General features: G+C 42.8%; 1 long non-coding RNA gene across 2 annotated transcripts in view; it reads right to left on the bottom strand.

Moving 5' to 3' along the window:
- LOC141991610 (uncharacterized) overlaps window positions 1-5,830 on the bottom strand; it is a 46,471-nt gene extending 40,641 nt beyond the window's left edge. For both annotated transcript variants that reach the window (XR_012640401.1, XR_012640400.1), the window contains exon 1: window positions 5,451-5,830. This is a non-coding gene — a long non-coding RNA (uncharacterized LOC141991610). The remainder of the gene's footprint in view (window positions 1-5,450) is intronic.
- Between the last annotated feature and the right edge of the window lie 15,586 nt (window positions 5,831-21,416).

Below are 21,416 nucleotides of genomic sequence, written 5' to 3'. Positions count from 1 at the left end.
CTGTTTAGCTTTAGGGACTTTCTATTTCAGCATTTTAAAACAAGTTACAGTCCTGCACAAATCATTTAAGAATATATTGTCCCCCAGTTAATCAATGGTATGATTTTATGGTGTCAAATGTTAAACCACTTGGCAATAAAGATATACATACTGGACTTACTTGCTCAAGAGCAAAGACATAGCTCCAATTAAATAATTTGCTTCATGGGAACAAATGCTTCATGCACTATCCCTAATGGGAACAGTACCTGAAGAGAAGCCTTTCATGACACAAAAGGGTGATCCCAGCCCGCTGATTTCCCCTCCCACCCTAGTGCTCAGAGGTGAAGGGAATAAGAGAAGCTGCAGTTTCTCTTTCTAACCTGATATACTTCAGTCAGAGATTATAAATAAGAAATGAATACTATTCCATTGATGTATTCTCTGACAAATATTTTACCATTAACTTTTGTGGTAAATGTAAATACATACATTTCTAACATACTAGTATAGTGATTCTCCATTTCGCCTAAGTGAACTTCGTCATCCGCACATTATGTAGGCTAAATCCTACGAAAATAGCCGTTTTGCCAGTAAATATTCAACAAGAGTCCTCAACTTTGACCCAGTATTTAGAGCAATTATCATCCTCATTTTGCAGATGGGGAACAGAGGTGCAGAAAAATTAAGATCACAGGCAATTTGTGGCATGGTATTAATACTGAGAGACACTGCCTTGTCCAAGGACTCCGCAGACTGGAACTTGGCACCTCAGGGCTTCCATCTCTTGCTACCTCCCTTGTACTTCCAAAAGGTTCTAAGTCCTCCAGAGGCAACCTGATCACTCTTCTGGCAGAGTGTTGTTGCTCCCTTCAAATCCCAAGCTTCTCTCCCCCTTCCTTCTTTTCCTGTTGTTTTATGGCACAGTAGCCTCAGCTTGTGAGGCTGTGACCACCACTTACTGCAATTCTTGCATAATCGCAATCTAGATCCTCTCATCCCCACCCTGTATCCCTAAAAAAAGAACAGTAATGCTTTTTTAATGCTACCCCACTTTCCTGGTGTTCTCAATCCTTTCAGATTATTTCCTTCACCTTGTGGTGTCTAAGCTCATAAAGAATTTATCTTTCTGTAGAATTCTCTCCGCATTGTCATAGCAGATGCTCAACTGTTTCTTTAACTTTGCATGCTTCACATAACCCATCTTTGTGTGCATTTAGTAGATATAAGTTACCATTCAGGCCACAGTAACCTGTTGGCATTCTAAATATAGTTCACTTCATTCATAGCTGTGAAGGATAACAATGCTCAGGTTTAGGACATATTTCATAGAAACTGTCTTTTTCCTCTTCGTCCATATTTCTTGACATTCCTTCTTAAGGGCTCTCTTAAAACAAGTTTTTGGAGTCCTGCATACTCAGTGATCTTTATTTCAAGCTCCTAATTTTTAGGGCTTTTTTTTGCTGCTATATCTGTCATTTCATTGCTAGGTCTCCTGACATGTGCCAGAATCCACAGCATTACTATATGTATACCTAATTGTACTACTATCTCTGTAGTTAAGAGCAATATTTCATTTGATTACATCATTCCTGCTTTGAGGATCCCTTTCTAATCACAATTGTACCCCCAATAAAGAGTCTGATATGATAGCAGCTGTAGTTGGACATCCCTTATCCAGGTCAGTGCCAACAGTGTGCCCACCAATTTGGCTGTCATGCTGGCCACAAAATTGGTTAGTCTCAGACATTTTAATTCCAAATTAAGGGATACAAAAGACCATTCCCACACTATCTGTGTTGTCATCTTTAGATCCATCAGTATAGATTTGGCGATGCTGATCCCATTTGCCATGCATAAACTCATGTTATGACAATCCTGCTCTTCCCTTTGTTTTAGTCTATATTTCCAAATCCACAATTGGGGAGACCACCATTCAACTATAGTTTGATTTCTCATGACTAGAGATTTTAATCTCTTCCAGTCCTTTTTCACTTAAATCTCTTTTACCCACCTTTTGACCATGTTAGTATGTGGGAGTTTGTGACCTCCAGTTACATCTTGTCCACTTAATTCTCAACAGTCCTTGTATATTTGTTTAGCCCTTTGGGCTAAGGTTAATAGAAATAGTGAAGAAAAGAGTACTAATTTAATCCTTAAATGTATAAGCCTCTCTCTGGTAGCTAACTGCTTCACACACAATAGTGTCCTAATACTTGCACCACTTGTGATCTACAAAGCTTGGGCTTGGTTCAACTCATTTTTTAAGTGTTGGTTTAGAAGCTGAATTGAAGGTTGGCATCCATAATCTATAGCTGGTCTTATTGGTGCCCTATACAATATCATCAGCATGTTCTTATCTGCACCCCTATTGATCCCAGCAATACTTTTAAGCATATTCACCTTATCATGTATAGGACCTTTCCAAGCTAGTTTGTTATTGAACATAACTCTAATGAATGTAAAATGTTGAACTACTTGAACTTTCTCTGTATAGGGTCCATTCTTCCCCAATCTTCCTTTTTGTGAAGATCATTCCCTTTGTTTTAGCAAGTGAGAACTTAAAACCTCAAGTATTTCTGCATTCTGAAATTCTCAAGTGCCTCACTGGTTCTTTCCACAACTTATCTTAAGTCTTCTATGTTTGGCCCATATAGTATGGTCACCTGCAAATGGGGATAATACCTAGTCCTGCCTGTACACTCCCTGCGAGTTCATTAATCATGGTGTCAAACACTGAAGGGCTGATTACACTCCCCTGTGGAGTGCCATTAGTAAGTTTATAACTATTCAACAAAGCCATCCCCACCTTGACTTGTTTGGTTTGAAGTCTCTCACCCACAAGAGACTTTTTCCTCTTATTCCGGTAGCAGCTAGTTTATGCAGCAAGCCTTTCTTCCATAGCATGTCAGTTGTCTTTTGGGGCATTGAAAATGCATATCAAACTCTGTTCCTTATACTTTTTTTGTGATTATATTGCAAGATTAGAAATGGAATTAACGGTACATTTTCCTCTCCTGAAACAGTTGGTATGGTGCGTGCCCCTCTCTCTCATATATATTCCACTGTATTTTCCACTCCATGAATCTGATGAAGTGGGTTTGAGCCCACAAAAGCTTATGTGCAAATAAATGCTAGTCTCTAAGGTGCCACAAGTACTTCATTCTATTTTGTACACAGTTTGTAATTTCATTTTTCCCCAGGTATGTTACTAATCTCATTTATCACTCTTTCCATAATTTTTCCCCACACACAATGTGTGGGCAATAGGTCTACATGCATCAGGTCTTGTGTGTAATTAGTCAGGTTTTCCTATCATTATAACCACTGCTTGCTTACATTCTCCCAGTAGTATTCCTTTCCCCCATATATTATATAATGTCAATAAAACCCTTAAACTCCCTTTGGCAGGTGCTTAATCAGTGTATTACATATGCTGTCTTTACATGGGGCTGTATTTGTGTCTATAGCTTTTTGAGTTCCTTTCTGCTGAAATTTTCATTCAGTACATCTATATATTCTACCTGGCCATTTAGGAGCTCACAATTTTCTTCAGCAAACATTCTTTTTTGTTCACAAATCACTACTAACTTTTTGGAACTTCTGCTAAAATATCTGCTTTTCCTTACATTAGAACTTTCAACTTGATCATTTACTATAAGACCATGTATAAATTTGTATGTACTCCATATCCTATTAATTCTTTTAAAACTTGTTTATGTATCTCTGAAACCTTGGAATCTTTAAAAAAAGAAGAACAGGAGTACTTGTGGCATCTTAGAGACTAACAAATTTGAGCATAAGCTTTTGTGAGCTACAGCTCACTTCATCAGATCCTGTAGCTCACAAAAGCTTATGCTCAAATAGATTTGTTAGTCTAAGGTGCCACAAGTACTCCTTTTCTTTTTGCTGATACAGACTAACACGGCTGATATTCTGAAACTTGGAACCTTTGTTCATTTTCCCCACAATCTTTCTCCATCTCTCTCTTTTTGGCCTTTTTAAATAAGACTTTTGGCCACCACTTTACCTCTTGTATACTTCATTAAGTCCTTGCTATTCGTTGTACTTGTTTATATCCCTTCTTGCTTTCTTTAATTGCTGCTTTACAATCTTCATTCCATCAGGGAACCAGATTTCTGAGATTGGGGCAATTCAATAGCTTACATATAGCTTAGTTGGCTGCTACGACAACTCTCTTTATCATGAAATTCCTCAAAGTTATCACATACAATTGTTACTTAGATCCTTATTGTACTTACTCCTAAAGAGTCCCCAATTTGCTTTAAGTTTCCAGATACTGATTCCTTCAGTGTTTTCAACATTACATTAGCCTTGATAAGTAAATAGCATAGGGAAGTGATCACTTCCTGTGCCACCATCTTTATAGATTTCCCAGCTCTATATATTTGCTATATTGCTTGTTGCAATTCCCAGATCTAAACATGAAAACGTTCCATCCAAATTAAAACTTTGTAGGTGGTCCAGTATTTAGCAATACCAGATTGATTATAATGGCAAATGCCTGGAACAGTTCATTGACATGCACTGTTTTCCTGCATCCCCACAATTCATTATGGATATTACTGTCTCCACAAATAATATATGGGCCTTTAATACTCTTAACTCTTCCAATTCTAGATTCTCTAGTTTTGTTTACATGGATTGTAACATTATGTATTTGTATAAAGGTATTCTGTATGGGAATCTCAACAGTGTTGTACTCAAAACTTAAGTTCTGTTTAGCTATTTTGATGGAACGAAGACCTTCCTTTATAAATATACAGCTCCCTTTCTCCTCTTGTTATTTTTCTGTCAGGTCTGATTATTTCATATCATGGAAGTCTGAACTAAAGTTTTCTTTCTACCCATGTTTCTTGTAAATGTACGTCAGGATAGTTTTCCATTTCAAAAAGAGTTTTCTTTAATATCAGATCATGTATTGTCAAACTATGCATGTTCCAGCAAAAAACTGTTAGAACCATGTTGTTTAAACTACATTATTACCTTCAATTAAACTGGCATGAATGCAGTCTATTGAGAGACAGCCTATATGCACTTTTTGCCATTTTTGTTCCAATTTTTATTCTTTCAGTCTTCTTGTCTGTCTGTAAAGTGCAATGAATCACTTCAGTCATAAATGCTACACATTTCTCTTTGCCTTCAAGCAGTACATATTCTGTTCTCCTTTATATAACCTTTCCTGCCCTGAACTGCATTTTGTTATATCAGTAGCTTTCCCCCCTCACTAAGGTTTTCCTCCTTCTCCACTTTCCAGTGTGAATATCTTTTTGATAGCTTCTACATAGGATATTTTATGGATAGTTTTAGTTTTCAGCATCTCTCCAGCTCATTCTGCCATCCTGCACCTTTTGCATGCAGTGCTTTGTGCAGCCCTACACTTTGTGCATTGCAGTTCTGTTCCTTCCATACAGCTCTTTTATAAGTGTTGGTAGTGAAGTGAGACTCACCGGTGCGGCGTCTCCTGCTGGTCATCCAGGAAATTGCTCAACTCCAGCTTCAGCGCCCCCTCTGCTGGCCAATGTCCCTCCTGGACCCTGGTGCCCCTTTATCTTGGGGTGTTGCCCCCTGGCAGTGCTCCCACACTCTGGGTCTCCCCTCCCAGGAGAACCCCCAACTCTCTAACCCCACCTTGCCTCAATAGCTACTGCCAATCATCTAGCCCTTCTCACTGGGGCAAACTGCAGTCTGTAATGGCCACTCATCACTGGCAAGGGGGTAGGACCTGCTGCTTTTGCCTATCCCCAGGCTGCCCCTCTGCAGGCCCAGTACCTTTTGTAGGCCTTCAACAAGGCCTGCAGCCTGGGGGTTTACCAGGCTGGAGTTCCCCAGCTCCCTTTGCCCTTCCCCAGCACTGCGCCACTTCAGGTACCTTCCTCTCAGGCAGCTAGTCCTTCTCCCTGCAGGGCTAGCATGAGACTCTGCCAGCTTCTGGCCCACAGCCCTCTTATCAGAGCCAGCTGGGACTGGATTGAACTGGCCACAGCTGTAGCTGCTTTCTCAATCAGCCTAGCTTGGCTGCTTTTAACCCCTTCTTATCAGGGTAGGGCAGCTGCCGCACTACAGTGTTCTCCTCCACATTTACGACCCCTCATTTTGCCCTTACAGACAGCCGCCATGTGCCCAACCCTTTGACATTTATAACAAAAGGGCCAGGATATATGGTTTAACCCAGAAGAGCTGATATTCTATTTTGTTGCACTTCTAAATGTGACTCAGAGAGCCATGGATATAGTTTGTGTTCACCCCACTTCTATTAATCAGTCACTTAAACAGCACTCAGTCTTCACCTTTTTAATTTAATCCTCAATCATGCTTACTGGGACCCCATAATATACCCCTCTTGCTTTTTGTCATATATTTAGATAGCTGGCAAATTACTTTTATTCTCCCTCAAGGAGAAGCTTTAAGAAGTTTCTCAGGCTGTTCCTTGTTTGTCCATACTACTAATATGGCTATACCCTGCATTCTTTTAGCTCTTAATAGATCTCTGATACTTCACCTAATCCATTTTGCTGTTTTCAATGGATGGATTAACATCTGCAATCTTTACATCTTCAGCTAGTGATCTGACAATTATAAGCTGCCATTCTTTTCCCATCCCTGTCTGCTCTCTTCTTCAGATAGAAATTTCAATTCTTTTTCCTTTGTCCTAAACTGAAGCCATTCCTCATCCCTTACTTCTTCTTCTCCCTCATTTTCCAACATAACTTCCAGTCTCTCTCTCAGCCTGTCATTCCAGCTCTGCTCAGTCAACCCAGACACTTCTCTATTCCAGTCTACTCAGCCAGCTCAAGGGAGCCCTGCCCCCTTCTCCCTCTTTATACTTGGGCTTGTCCTCATTAGCTACAGCAGCTGCGGGTGTCTCACCATGACTGACGTTTCTTACAGCTGTGCTTTGTAGACCCCATCACACTGGGCCTGGAATTGAATCTAGATTTCCTGAGTTCCATAGAACGGTGCCTTACCTTCTGTGAACAGTGCCAGCTTATCTGATCCCTGTTGGTTTGGAGGAACTTGGTCCCCCACCCCCAGGGGGATTCATCTATGAAAAATGGCAGTGGCTTCCCCCTCAACAGAAGGGAGGGGCCACACAAATACCAAGATAAACTAAATAGCTGGGAAGAAATAAAGAAAAAACAGCAGTGGAATGAGTTTAAAGGCTCAAAAGAAGGGATCTAGGATGGGGGCATTTGGTAGAGAACTCCAGACCCCCTGCCTTGAGAAAGTGTCAAGGGAGTCAGTGAATGCTACCCACAGTGGACTAAACATAAAACTGTGATGGGTAGGCCCCATTGTCACAGACAGATCCCCTCCCGCATCCAACTTCTCCCTCTGGGACTGATGTGAGGGATGCCAGCTTGACAATCTAGAGACTGAATGCTTCTCTTTATCCACAGCCTGATGTAATGAAAATGTCTGTGCACTGTCCTCTGTAAGGTGCTTCAACCTTAACCTTAGAAAGTCCGCAGTCTCCATGTACTTTCAATAGCCTCTCTGCTGAGACTCCTAAGGATGCTAATTCGTGCTACCTATGATGCTGACTTTTTGAGATATAGACACTTGTCCACTAGGAATGGGAGTAAGACCATCACCTCATTTCACATAAGCAGCTGAACAGCCAGGAGCCGGTTTTAACTTTTCTAATTCATGAGCTGGATTTGAACCAGTGACATGAAGGTGAAAAGTTCCATATTCCGTGTCTATTTCTCTGAGCTCTCCTTTTGCTCACAGTCAATATTTTATATTTCCTGGGGTTGTGGAGTCCATGAGTATTTAGTATATGTCCACATTGCTTTGCAATCATAATGCATTACATGCTTCTGCAGAAATAATGTAAACCTTTACCATACAAAAGATCTAATACAGTGCTTGTAAAATGCTTTTTTACAGCTTTTTTATGGCATAAAAACATTACCCTGATATAATCATTCATAAAAATAACATACCCTATTGTAGACAGGCTTATTTATTTATGCTGCACCTCATCTGAAACAATAGGTGCAGTCTAAATCTGTGGGAATGCTATAAGCAAAGCCGTCACCCCAAAATTGGTAGGTCATTTCTTGACATTTTGTTTAAATCTCCTTCCAAGAAAAGAAATTTATGGGTCACAATAACATCAGTTTCAGCTTGTAGCATAGAACACTAACTACAATAATAGCACTCACTACATGGCCTGCCCCTGCTCCCATTACAGTCAATAGGAGTTCTGCCATTGACTTCAAATAGGAGCAGAATCAGCAGCATAGATTTTGAGGAGAAAAATCTCTCTCCAGAGACAGTTTCATGATACTTACCCCCACTCTTTTTATGGTCAAGTCCATTGTTAGCCATGGACAAAAAAGTATATTTAACAGTAGGATTAGTCAAAGCTTTTCCGCTGGACTTGTTTTTCAATGGGTTTTTGATTAAATGCCTTTTTTATGAAAAAATCCACTTAAAATTATTTTAGCCAAATATTTTTCAATAAACCCCAAAATTCTCAGCATAGGATTTTTCTACAAAACCTTTCACCCCCTTCACTTTCTGAGCAGCTCTATTTAACAATTTTACTTAGCAAAATTAAAGTAGACAATGGTATAAATGGGTAGGTCATTATGTTGGTATGGAAACTTTCCTGAAGTGTTGCTGATGGTGAAGTTTGTTTTTTAACCACAGTATTTATCTTTTATTTAACAGCTCTCTACACACACACCCCCATGTGTACACACGTGCACGCGCACCCCCCACACCATGCACAGATGTGTACCTCCAGCGGCTGGAGTGGAACTATGCAGATTCGTGCTAGCTCAGGATTTGGCCCACAATGAAAATGTAAAAAGACATTGTCCAAAGGCATCACTGGGCCCAGAGAAGACATATAGTAACTTCAGGGCTGGGTTCCCCTGCTAGGTGAGCTCTTCCATGGTTCACACTCCTTCTTTATGCGTGTTAACATGGCACAGCAGACTTCCAGTGTCAAAGCACATGAGGAGAGAATGATCTGTGGAAGACCTACACTCAGCTGACCCCTGATGTCACAGTACATCTTGAGGGTCCAGCCAGGGAACTAGCTTGTAAGTAGGAAAGATGAATGCCCATGATACACCACAATCTCCCCTCTTGATGAAGGAAGACCATGTGCCATGGCAGTCTCATGGCTGCGGTGCATCATGGAAGCACCCAAATTCCATTAAAAAGGGAGTGAGAAGAGATAGATGGGGCCAAAGAGAGTTCAAGAGGGAGAGGGTGCGACTGAAAAACAGAAACAGGTCTTGGCTTGTTGCAGGAGCATTTGGTATCTGAGGGTGAACCATGGTCAGATGATTGAGGAAAACTGAGTTGTTCAGTTTCCTAGGCAATGAATATACCAACTAATTAGAATGTAAATAATTAATAGTATTGTTACTAAGTAACTATAATTAGCAATCATGATAGCCCAGAAAGTCTGGCAGTGCTTGAATTAACTGTCTAAGGAATAACAGTAACCAGCTTCCCCAACATGCAAACACTATACACAAGGACCACCCCCAACAGGATCTCATATAAGAAAGAAGCAGAGCTGAACAGTAGGATAGTGCAGCATAGAGAACAGCATATTATTAGGTGATGAGACAGGCCTTGCCTTTGCGCATCTAAAGAGACATGTGCAGCTTAAGGGAGTGTAAGCATGAAATGGGGACAGTGGTGCCATTTGATGCACACCAGTTGAATTGCATGGAATTGTTGGGGACACTGGGGCATGGCCACTAGGTAACTCGAGGGGATGGAAGACCACGAGTGTCGATGAAGCCCCCTCGCACTAGGCCCAAGTGTCCTTGGCCCCCCCGCCTGCAGGCACTCACAGCAGTTATGCTGAGGATCTGCACCAATATGTTGCAGAGTCAGACTGCCTGAAACTAAACAAGGCCAAACAAGACAGATATGGAAGAAAAATGCTGAATAAAGCAGCTTTATATATAGTTTAACAAATGATACAAAAAACAAGGGAACTAGCTGGTAACTGGATTGGCTGGCTATATGGATACTTAGGGCAGCTTGCTATTGGATAAGTATGCTGAAGAAAGGATGTATAAAAGCTTGTGTAACTTCCTGCTCTGTGTGCAGGATTTGAGATTCTATTCTCCCTGTACCTTTTTGAAGCTTCAAATAAACTTTTCTGCTTCTCCACCCCGTTGTGATTATTGGGTGAAACACACCAGGTAGCGAACCAACCCCTGCTGTTGTTTTGCCTCTCGGCACTGGGTGCCGGCAACAGCTTTTGGCGTCCCTGGGTGGGCGATGAGGCTGCTATTTAGCCTTGCCCTGACCCCTCCTGGAGGTCGAGGATTGCGGCGAGAACCGACGCCCAGCGCGCACCGGTGAGTTCATCGGGGGTCTCGGAGGAGACGCGATTTGATCGATCCCGGAGGGCACAACGGTGCAACGCACTCATATAGTAGAGAAGCAGCTGTGGACAACGGTGAAGAACCGGTCCCTTGGACATAGAGGAGGAGCAGCTGCGGACGACGGTGAGGAACCGGTCCCTTGGGTAAGGTAGGAACATTTTGAAATCCGGATTGTATGCTCTGTTGGAACCTGGGGACGCCAAGAGTTACCCTGTAGGTATGGGACAGGGACAGTGCTCGGGGGTTAGGGCACGGTGTACGCCCCTAGAGTGCATTCTAGCAAACTGGAAGGTATTTGGTGCGGATCCGATGACTAAGAGCCAATTAAAACGATTCTGTACACTTGACTGGCCTCAATATCAACTAGAGGACCAGGAGTGGTGGCCACCAGGAGGGTCAATTAATTACAACATGATCCTCCAATTAGTTTTGTTTTGTCAGTGAATGGGTAAATGGAATAAACATTTGTATGCACAAGCGTTTATGGCTTTAAGAGATAGAACAGAGTTGTAATTCTGCAGAGCTGTAATTTGACTCCGACTGGTTCAGTAGAAGCTAATGTTAGTCCCCAGACCCCACCCTCACTGTAATGGCAGAGCCGGTGTCCCCTTCGGCCCCCACGCCCCCACCTTATAAGGGTAGGATGCCTCGGGTTACAGAGATTTCCCCCTCGGTGGGATTCTATCCTTTGATTACCGAGACTGTTGTGGCTTGCCCGGGGGCAGAGGGACATCAGGCTACCACTATGCAAGTTTACACCCGTGTGCCATTCAATCCAATAGACTTAGCAGCTTTTAAAACACAGGCTGGGGAATTCTCCATGAACCCAAGCCGGTTTATGTCAGTCTTTGAGGAGTGCCTCAATAGTCACAAGCCAGATTGGGACAACTGTAATATCCTCCTGAGAACCCTGTTGTCTGAGGTGGAGAGGGATCAGGTTACAGCTAAGGCAAGGGGAGCGTCAGCGTTCAAGCGAAAAAAAAGAAAAAAAGAAAGGAAGCTGTCTGTCAAGTTCCTACCCCAAGTAATTGTAAGCGGCTCAGGGCATTTCTGGGTATGGCAGGCTTTTGCAGGATATGGATCTCAGAGTTTGGACTGTGGGCTAAACCCCTGTACGACTGTGTAAAAGGAGCAGATCATGACCCCTTCTATTGCACCCCAGAGGCTGACAGGGCATTTAAAATCCTGAAAAGAAAATTGATGGAAGCCCCAGCACTGGGCCTGCCGGATCTCTCTAAGCCGTTTCAGTTGTATATACATGAACGAAAGGGGGTGGCCCAAGGAGTGCTCACACAGCTGTTAGGAGCATGGAGACGTCCCGTGGCTTATTTTTCTAAGCAAGTGGATCAGGTTGCAAAGGGCTGGCCGGCATGTTTACGGGCGGTCGCAGCTACTGCCCTAGTGCTTGAGGAAGCCGAGAAGCTAACATTGGGAGGGGTTATGCAAATCTATACTCCCCATATGGTCCGAGCCTTATCGGATGCAAAGGGAGGGCTTTGGCTCACCCAGGCTCGAATTGCTCAGTATCAGGCTAAGCTGTTAGAGAACTCTGAAGTCACCTTACAGCCTTGCCCCTCCCTTAACCCAGCCACCCTCTTGCCAGAAACAGAGGAACAAAAACATGACTGTTTAGAGATCATAGATGCCCAGTACTCCAGCTGTCCGGATTTAAAGGATGTACCACTCCCAAATGCAGATTATGAGTGATACACTGATGGTAGCAGTACTGTAATAGATGGGCAAAGGAGGGCGGGTTATGCTGTTGTGACCCTCCATGACACTGTGGAAGCTGAAGGTTTCCCTCCTGGGACCTCTGCCCAGCTTGCCGAACTAATAGCCCTGACCCGTGCACTTGAACTGTCAAAAGGAAAGCGGGTCAACATTTTTACTGATTCAAAGTATGCTTTTTGGTGTGCTACATGCTCATGCTGGCCTATGGAAGCAAAGGGGAATGCTGACAGCCCAAGGCTCCCCAGTCAAGTACGGGCCCCAAATCCTCCGGCTCCTAGAAGCCGTACAACTTCCCTCGTACAACTTCCCTCGGGCGGTGGTACACTGTAAAGCCCATCAAAGGGAAGATCAAGATGTGGCCAGAGGTAACGCCCGGGCAGATAGAGAGGCTAAGCATGCTGCCACCCTGCCATCCCCTCAGACTGAGAACGCCCATATGCATGCCCTTATCCCATCAGTAGGGGAGCTTCCAACCCCTCAGTACTCTGGGGAGGAGAGACAGCTAACTGACAAACTCGGTCTCCGGGAAAAGGAGGGATGGCGGAAGGGAAGGTCCTCCAACCAAAGGGCCTGATCCGGCCGGTGCTGCAGAAACTACATCAAACCACTCCTGCTGGCAGGGAAGCACTTATCCAGCTAATGGGAAAATACTTTATCACTTCCAAACTCCGACCCCTGGCTGCCCAGGTACAAGCGGACTGCTTAGTCTGCCAAAAAAATAACCCCCGACCGGGACATCTTGTGCCACCGGCTGCCCTGGAACCCACTCCGGGCCCCAGACAAGTGTGGCAAATAGACTTTACTGAGTTTCCCCGGACCCAAGGGTTCAAATATCTCCTTGTCATAGTGGATTGGTTCAGCGGATGGCCAGAAGCCTTCCCATGCCGTAATTGCACTGCCAGAACAGTGGCCTTCAAGTTTGTTAAGAAGACCATTCCTCGCTTTGGACTCCCCCTGTGGATGGAATCTGACAACGGGACAAATTTCACGTCAAAAATCATTCAAAGCATCTCACATGCCTTACAGATCCCCTGGAAACTCCATACGCCCTGGAGACCACAAGCCAGTGGTGTAGTGGAGCGTACCAATCAGACCCTTAAACGGCATCTCTCAAAAGTGTGCCAAGAAGCCTCACTGCGATGGCCTGATGCTTTGCCCCTCGTCCTACTTCATATCCGCGTTCTCCCAAAGGGTAGATTAGGGCTTAGTCCCTTTGAAATTATGTTTGGAAGGGCGTGGCCTATGAATGGCACCCCGCTTCTGGCAGGGGAATGGGAGTTGGAGAATGGTTTTTTTGTCACAGTATATGTGTTCCCTGTCTGCTGTTCTCTTGTCTCTTCACAGGTATACCAAGGATTCTCAGCCTCTCCCCTTGGACTCTCCTGTCCACTCCTTACAGCCCGGTGACTCCGTGCTTGTTCGTACCTGGAAAGACGAGCCTCTCCAGGAAAAGTGGAAAGGAACCTTTACCGTCCTGCTGATCTCCCATACAGCGGCGAAGATCGAGGGACACAAGAACTGGATCCATCACTCTCGTCTGAAGGCAGTACCCACCCGCTCGTCAGCAGAACAGTGGACCGTCCAACCTGCTGACTCCTCATCTAGTGACGATCTCGGGCTAAAGCTACTGTTTAAAAGACACAAATAGCGGACACCTTAACGCCAAAATGGGCCCACCCAGGTACTGGAGACCCTGGGTTGGGAAGACTCTGGTGATAATTAATTGGGTAACACTGTTATTCTCTGTATTGGTATTTCCAAACTGTGCATATCGGGAGCATAACTCCTTTGTTTTGCTTGCGCACCATGTTGCTACTTTAACAAACCAGACTGATTGCTGGGTATGTGCTCCAACTCCACTGTCCCCCAAAACGGGAATGCCCCTTGACATGCTGCCCTGACCCTAGCAGAATTAGCCGCCACCAAAGAGCAGGAAAGAACGGACTCGCCGTTCTGGAATAAGACCTCTTTACAGCAAGCCACCTATCAGGACCAGGAGTATTCAGTTGCAGTACTCACTGAGGAAGTATTATGTTTTACCCGAAACCAATCTGATCACTATGGGCGTCCTGTGGGAAAAAGCTCCTGTGTTATTACACAGTAGGCTAATGGGTATTGGATAAAGACCAAAAGGGGATAACAGCAGTGTGGGTGTAATGGTTCCTCCCCTTTTAGGGAAACTCTTACAAATAATCTTACCACCAAAAAAAAGGGGTTGGAAATATAACTTGCTGTCCAGTTAATATCGCCAATGTAGCAAGCCAATGGTGGGTTTGTAGTGGTCCTTATGGCTTGTGTAATTTGAACGGCACAATTAGAAACGCCCCCACTTGTACCCAATCAGGAGGATGGGATGCCCCCTTAGGGGCATATGAACTGTTTGGAAAAACAGCCAAAGCAGCCTTAAATATCCCAGGAATCCCCTTAAGAAACAGTCCTTACTGGGCCCTACAGGGTCACTATTTTGTATGTGGCCGAAAGGCTTACAAGGTGCTGCCAGCCAACTGGACAGGTAGCTGTTATATAGCTCATGGAGTTCCTCATCTGTCAATAACTGCCACACTGCCCAAAGGAAAGATTAGAAATGCCCGAGACATCTCTGTTGAGTCACAAGAAAAGACCCTGCGGCGACTGACTACGGCATTGGAGGGCAATATGAAAAATTCCCTCACAACCGAGAAGCTTGTAGGGTGCTCTGTACTGGGAATAGCGCCACTGTTTTCCGGGCCAGCCATGGCATGCATAGGCCGCTATACTGTAAGGCTGCAAATGGTACTTGAGAAAGTTGACTTAGAGTTAGAGGACTCGGTTAGTGATTTAGGGTCAGCAGTAAAAACGTTAAATAAAGAGGTACAGCAGCTCAGGACGTTTTCCCTCCAAAACAGGCTGGCTTTGGACTATCTCTTGGCATCCCAAGGAGGGGTTTGTGCCCTCATCGGGCCCCGATGTTGTATATATGTAAATGATTGCAGTTATGAGATCTATGAAAAGGTGGTACAGGCTGAGGCCCATGCCCGAGCCGGAGCACAGGTTGCCTATACTGCCCCAGAGAGCGATTGGTTGCAAACCTTGTTTTCAGGCTGGGGTTTGTCGTCTTGGCGTGGTGGTTTATTTAGCCTGTTATTGAAATTTCTCTTTCCTGTATTGCTTGTATTAATGGTATTATGCTGTGCAGTATCATGTGTCAGGGCCCTTTTGCAAAAGTTAATAAGTCATTTTCTTCAGGGCTATCACAAAGTGCTTATGCAAAGTCCTATTGTAAAGAAATAAGTAGCCCAAGTGAGAAAACTCAGAGCCAAGGCTATTGAGTGTTCTCAAAGGAGGGAGTTGTTGGGGACACTGGGGCATGGCCACTAGGTAACTCGAGGGGATGGAAGACCACGAGTGTCGATGAAGCCCCCTCGCACTAGGCCCAAGTGTCCTTGCCCCCCCCCCGCCTGCAGGCACTCACAGCAGTTATGCTGAGGATCTGCACCAATATGTTGCAGAGTCAGACTGCCTGAAACTAAACAAGGCCAAACAAGACAGATATGGAAGAAAAATGCTGAATAAAGCAGCTTTATATATAGTTTAACAAATGATACAAAAAACAAGGGAACTAGCTGGTAACTGGATTGGCTGGCTATATGGATACTTAGGGCAGCTTGCTATTGGATAAGTATGCTGAAGAAAGGATGTATAAAAGCTTGTGTAACTTCCTGCTCTGTGTGCAGGATTTGAGATTCTATTCTCCCTGTACCTTTTTGAAGCTTCAAATAAACTTTTCTGCTTCTCCACCCCGTTGTGATTATTGGGTGAAACACACCGGGTAGCGAACCAACCCCAGCTCTTGTTTTGCCTCTCGGCACTGGGTGCCAGCAACACCATTGACAAGAGTGTCTTCTGATCAAGCAATATATAAATAATGGTGAAACAGACACTTTTAGCTATGGAGTGGAACAAATTCTGAAGCGCACGAACTCTGCTTTATGAAGTGACATCTTTAATTTAACAGGAATATTTCAGTAGTACATACAGTTGGTGTACAGAGTAACAAGGCAGAGAGTTAATGAGCAAGTTAGTAAGGGGTACAAAGCAGAGTCAGTTTGGTCAGGAAGAGTCAAATTAGCATAGGGATTGCCAGGCAGTAGGGAACTGGCTTGGTCTGTCAGTGAAAGTCAGGGCAGCAGGGGAATAGCTGGGCAGCAAAGGCTTTGGTTACTATAAAAAAAAAAAGCAGAGAAAATCCACAAGGTGTTGGAAAGTTCCACCATCACAGGGCAGACCTGAGGCTTGGAAAGCTCCTCTGCTCCCAAAGCTATTGCTCTCCTCTGGTTTCTTCTTGGTTGAGGAAGACAGTGACTGTCTGGGCCAGGAGGGTGGATGGTGGGAGGAATGTGATTTTGCTTATGCCAGCTGCTCCACATCAGACAGATAAAGGTTGCTTCTTCCATGCTCTCTCTTTACCATTACAGGTCCAATGATAACAGCTTCTCCTTCTGTCACAGGAGGCCTCTTCCTGTGTGGCATTCATCACCGTCTATACTCTGAGTGAAAGTTCATAGAGGTGGGAATGCGTGAGATGCAGTTCTTGGTGATCATCACAAACAATTTACATGAGAACTTGCGGCCGTGCTCTTCATACCCAGGCTTCTGTCTCTATTAAAAAAGAACGACTACTTAATAAGCTATTTTCATTAATGGTGTGAGATTAAGGCTGCTTGCCACCAGGTGAATACTAATGGAGAATCTTTAAGCAAATGAGGCCCTTATTCCTTTAATTTTAATATATGGTAGAATAAAACAGCCTTTCTTGTTCTCCATTTTGTTAAGCACAAGTTTCACTGTGGATTTCTTGCCTCAGCAATTGAAAGCACTTGATTTTATTTTGTACTATTCTCTTTCAGGTATTATTTGGGGGAAAATACTTTCCAGTAAAGAATGAATAGAAGCATTAGGATGAAATAATTAACTACACAGAAGGCTTCTTTGTGTTTAAATATTTCCCTGCAAAGTTTTGAACTAATGGCCCAGCTCCTTGGAACAATGGTTTTTCTGGTTGGGCAAGTTTGACTTGAATGGAGTTTTCCAGCTAAGCATGTGGCAGAGAGACTGTACATTAAGAGGGGTGCTTCTCTGAACTAGGGGCCATCCATCACCAAAGAACTGACGGGCTTACAGGAGCGAGACTCTGCCCGGCCTGAAATGTGAACAGACCTCAGACACACAGAAGGGGCGAGATCAGACTAGGGGAGGCTGCATCTCAGGACTTCCAAGATATGTAACCCTCTAGTGCTTTTTAAAAGAAAAGAGACAGTTGTTAAGAAATTCCTTTGCTAAGCTTGTGTTCCTTGCTTTCCTTCCATGTGGCTCCTGAAGGTGTTAGACAAGAAGTCTAGAGTGATTGCCACCTAGCTGGGAGTCTGGGGGAGTGCATGTAAATCAATGAAGGGGAGGATGTGGCTTGGGAGGTCTGAGGTACTGGTTTCAGGGTTGGGGGCAGCTGGACTGTGGAGTCCCACATCCCAAGGAAGGCCATAGCCAAGAGGTGTGCACTAGACACCAAGACATAAAAACAGTGAATAGACTCCACCCCAGGTCAGTTGTCTTAAAAGCATGTGGGACCCAGGGGCTGGGTCTACTTACAACAGATGACAGGTTTCAGAGTAGCAGCTGTGTTAGTCTGTATTCGCAAAAAGAAAAAGAGTACTTGTGGCACCTTAGAGGTGATTGTATGGAGGGGTACTGGACATGGTTGTAACAGTGCTCATCATCACATGCTGTAAAAGATTGTGGCAAAATGCTATACTAATCTGGGTTTATTTGTATTTTTATATAGTTATATTTTAGGTAGTTTTAGTAAGTTTTCCCTCCTGGGTGCTGCATAAAAGACCAGCTTGGGTGTAGTCAGGTCCAGCGTCGCTTGAAATCAAGTTCTGTTTTAGAGCTCTGAATTTGTACCACTGTGTCTATGCTATTTAGGGTGACAGGAAAAAAACACAATATAGTTTCTTCAATGTTGAATGTAATTGAAGGATCCATTTAACCCATCCCTTCCTCACAGTGCATTATTTATGCAATTGCATTATTCAGTATTCAAAATGTAATAATAAATCATAATCAGTTAAGGCAACAGATGGTTTCTTGAAAAACATACAAAGTCCAGAAACAATTATATGTTCTTTTAAAAGTGGGAGCACTGAGCTTTTGGCTGATTACTGGTGCTCAAAGCACAGCAATCATATTTTATTGAGGATGCTTATTGTCTCAGATAGGTGCTTGGAAAATTGCTTTGAATGTTTTCTATTGCAATTATGGACAGATTGCTTGAAGGTTGAGTCAAATAACTGCATGGAACTGCATGGTTTGTGCTTAAATAAAAAGAAAATGTAAACAGGTTTAAAAATACCCCACCATAATAGGAAGTTCTTCATTTGTACTGTACTTCCACTGTAATAACGTTAATTTTGAGCGGGCAACAAGGAACAGAAAATGAATGAATGTTTGGAAATTGAAGAATAACTAATGTTACTAGCATGTTTTACTTTGTGATATTAGTCAATTACTGACAGCTTTCAAAATCTCAGAAGCTGAAAACAACCTTAGTGTTATTTTCTAAAATTCAACCCTTCCAACAAGCATTTGGAAGTTCATAGGAGACATTTATGGCCCAGTCTTATTTATGTTACTATTTACTGCTTAGTCTGTTGCAATTAGCCAGGATGGTGTCCCTAGCCTCTGTTTGCCAGAAGCTGGGAATGGGCGACAGGGGTTGGATCACTCAATGATAACCTGTTCTGTTCACTCCCTCTGAAGCACCTGGCATTGGCCACTGTCGGAAGACAGGATACTGGGCTAGATGGACCTTTGGTCTGACCCAGTATGGCCGCTCCTATGTTCTTAATAAATGCACCCTCATAGGTCCTGGTCCAAAGTTCATTAAAATCAGTGAAAAGGCTCCCTTTCACTTCAGTGGTCTTAGGATCAGGCTCATAAAACATAATACAAAGCAAGAACCTGTCTTTCAAGCGCAGTACCTCTTGCCTCACAATGCACATGAGAAGTCTGGATATCTGGTTTTAAAAAAAGGACAGCATGACATATGTAACTGCTTTATGCAGTGTGGCCACCTCTCATGATTTTATCATAAGTATCATGATATTTGGTGGTTTTTATTTAGAGCCAAGGAATGCATGTGAACACCCAAAAATATCATAAATAAAATAAAAGTATGTTTAAATAAAAGTACTTTCCTAGCCCTCATGATATGGGGAGAAGCTTGAAAACATCAACCTTAAAAGGTTCAAAAGCCAGAAGGTAAATGAGAAGAACTCCAAATGTAGTATTTTTTAAAAAATATTATGAATCTTTAAACAAATCTCCTGACTTGTCGGATGTTTGACATTGGGGATACTATTTGTGCGATGCATTTGATGCCGTATTTGAATTGTTTGATTCTGAGTTTTGACTATGTTGTATTTGTCCCTCTTTGTACAAACCAGGACTTATCTACAGAGTGCAGAGTTGCACTGTTTTAACCATGTAGGGTTTGATTTTAAAGAGATTTTGCTCAAAAGACTGTGTGGACACTTTTATTTCAATTTAATTGATTAGCTTTAAACTAAACCAAAATAAGCAACACTTAAATCAAAATAGAAGTGTCAACATAGGAGTTTGCATCAGTTTAATGAACTTGGTTTGAGAAAACAAATTTTAATAACCTGTTACAAAATTTGTGTGTAAACAAGGCCTTAGAATGTAACATCCCATCCAGTATTATGACTTCCTTATAACTGAGGAACAAAACACCTAATCAGCAAGGAATTTGTGAAAACATGACTTAGACATGCTTCTCAAGACTCATTGTAGTGAGCAAAACAATATAATGACTATGTATACAATACGGGGAGTGTATACTTACAGAATATTGCTTTAATACTCATGTTTGGAAGCAAAAAAGTGCAATGTTTAGCAGACGTCCACATTCAAAACTGAAAGTGATTCATAGTTTCATAGATTTTAAGGCTGAAAGGGACCATTATGACCTTCATCTGAATCCTCCACAAACAGATCTCCCATGATGGATATTACCATATTGGATATTATAGTGTACATGAATTGGGTAGTATCCCTTTAAATAGTTTGGGAGCCCCACAGTGGGCCTCCCTGTCTTCTATTGCAGAAACCACCAGGACCTAACAGAGCAACAATGTATATATGTAGCTAGGCCTTGAATGTTTGCATATAGTTAGTTTCTCAATAACCATGTTTACCAACTATATCCAGGTAGTTTTCTCGGGCGCATAATGTTGTGTAAAGACACAACAATCATTATCAAGGAGGATGGGTTCTAGTTGATGCCATTTTTGTATCCTTCGGAAGACTATGTAATATCCAGCCTGATGATTCAGTTGCAAGTCAGATGGAAAATGTATTATAGAATCATAGAAATATAGGGCTGGAAGGGACCTTAAGAGGTCATCTAGTCCAGCCCCCAGCACTGAGGCAGGACCAAGTATATCTAGACAATACCTGACAGGTGTTTGTCTAATCTGTTCTTAAAAACATCCAATGATGGGGATTCCACAACCTCCCTTAGAAGCCCATTTTAGTGCTTAATTATTATCACTGTATCATTTTATAAATGCACACAGAGAAGAGTGTTTGTTTATTTGAAATAAATGTGCATGAATAAACCAATCAAAATCTGTACAATCTATACAGTTAGGAGTAAAGGTAACTATTTCTCCTCAAATCTAAAGTATCTTGTGGTATGGCAAGGTGACAATAAGTATATTCAGATGGAATTCTGACTCTGCCTCGTGTATGCAAGAGAAAGGAATTCAACATGGATCCCACATAAAACATTACCTGTTAGCTCCTCATCCCATTCTTGTTTACTGCAATGCCCCTTCCAATTAGACTGTACACTGTTGAGACTGCTTCTTCCTATTTGTTTGTACAGCACAATGGGGGGGTCCCAATTTCAAATGCTGCCTTTAAGCACTACTGCACTACAAATGTAACAACACAAAATTTGCTGCATTTAGAACAAATTCATGAAAGAGGCAGCTGAACTGTCAGATAATTTGGCCATTTTACAAATGGGTATGATAGGGTGAGACTGTTAACTTCATTTTTATTTATGATCTACTTCAGGGTATGAATCCAGGTCTCTAGAAGTGACAGGCTTCTTCACAAACATATGTCACTTAGCTTCCAAAACGAATATGCATGTTTTTTATTTTCCTCCAATTTTGCATTGTTTTCTGGATTTTCAAAGCTTTCCCTACCAAGTTTGCTCCTGAATTTTAAGAGTCACTCAGGATTTCATCA

This window comes from Natator depressus, chromosome 7 (genome assembly GCF_965152275.1).
Source record: "Natator depressus isolate rNatDep1 chromosome 7, rNatDep2.hap1, whole genome shotgun sequence".
Classification (NCBI taxonomy): Eukaryota; Metazoa; Chordata; order Testudines; family Cheloniidae; genus Natator; species Natator depressus.
This window is presented reverse-complemented; position numbering and strand designations above follow the sequence as displayed.